This window comes from Embiotoca jacksoni, unplaced genomic scaffold (genome assembly GCF_022577435.1).
Source record: "Embiotoca jacksoni isolate LCO1_2020_lvr unplaced genomic scaffold, fEmbJac1.0.p SCAF_8, whole genome shotgun sequence".
Lineage (NCBI taxonomy): Eukaryota > Metazoa > Chordata > Actinopteri > Embiotocidae > Embiotoca > Embiotoca jacksoni.
In genome coordinates, this window is record NW_027185436.1 from 1,378,816 (window position 1) to 1,380,411 (window position 1,596).

Sequence of the window (1,596 nt, forward strand, 5' to 3'; positions counted from 1 at the left end):
GGCCGCGAGAAGTAAGCGGCGATTCCCTCCGCACGGAGTTCGGACGCTGTTCGGGTCCTGGATCTGGATCTGGATCTGGATCTGAGTCTGGATCTGGATCTGGGTCTGGGCTGAGTCTGAGTCTGAGTCTGAGTCTGGGTTGTACCGGTGACGGTCGGACTGGAGGTTATAAGGTCACCGTCCCCTCCCGCCTCCGCCCTGCCGCGGCCTTCTTTTCTTTTCTTTTCTTTTCTTTTCTTTCTTTTTTTTTTTTTTTTTTTAAAGGCGTGGGACCTTCCCTTTATCTCCAGTGGGAGGAAACAAGCTGGACGCGGGGGAGCGAGCTGGCAGGACGGTGGCATCCCTCCGCTGCTCTCTCATCTTCTCGTTTCACTTATTAGTTAAACGCACACTATTTACCAAAAGTCACGTTGTTCCATTGCATTGGTTTAGATACAATATTATGTCTGTTTTCCTCACAATGTTAAACACTAAGCAAATTAATATGCACTTGATTTCAAAGCTTGAAATTGGAGCCCCTTTTATGTTGAAGTGAAACATCCATTACACCACCAATCCAGGTTCCCTCTTAGTTTTGACTTTTAAAAAAAAGTAGTTATGCTCTCCAGTCCATCATCACGTGCAAAGATCAGTATAAACATATCGTATATCGCTTATTATTTTCTTTTAGAAAAACACACTTTGATATCTTCAACTACCAACCGTTGAAAGATTTAATTCAGTTTTAATTTAGCAAGTGAGAGTGAGGCACATCACTTGTGCACATGTAGTTTGTAGACTTAGTTTTTGACTGCCAAAGAAAAGTCAACTCAACTGGTCAGAGAATAATGATCAAAAATCAAACATCTTTAGTCACAACTAAAATGATCATTTTGTGACTCACAGCTTTATTGAACTCTTTCTCGGGAGATATTGATCTACAACATGCGTGCTGAAGATGACACTCAAACTATCAGTGTTCGGTAGGTTATAAACCGGCTGCTACTTTGATGAAAATTGAATGCTTGAAGATTTTAGAAGACTGCTGGTCATTACAGCTTAATTTCCATTCCTGTTTTCTCTTGCTGGGATTGTGATGGTCAAAGGGACGTCTGATTGGTGCTCATGATGCGCTGGTACATTTTTAGAGATTGTAATAAATGTCATAATATCCCAGTGAGCGTTTACACCGCTCAACTAAATGTCAGCTAACAAAGTGAAGTTTAACTCCAAAACGTAAAACGCGAAGAACTGATCAATTATTCAACTTTGACTAAAATGCATCAGAATCATTGAAGCTGGTTTGTTCCCCCACTTGAATATCAGCCCGTACACGAGCTATTTCGTCCATATTGTTTCCGATTTGTAACCCCCAGTGGTATGACTGTAATGTCCCCCGAGGATCTGTAGTCATGTTGCAATATCTGAGTATAGCTTCCTACTCAAATATATTTACTGTAGCTTTTAATTCTCCGGTTAATTTACTGAGCTTGACTGAGCTGAAACTGAATTAACCTCCAAACCGGTCAGTCAGTCAGCTGAGTGGATTTATAGACAGGGAGTGAAGGAAGGTGGAGTACAGAGGCCCCCAATTAAAGTCCCTGCAGCCAAATGGAG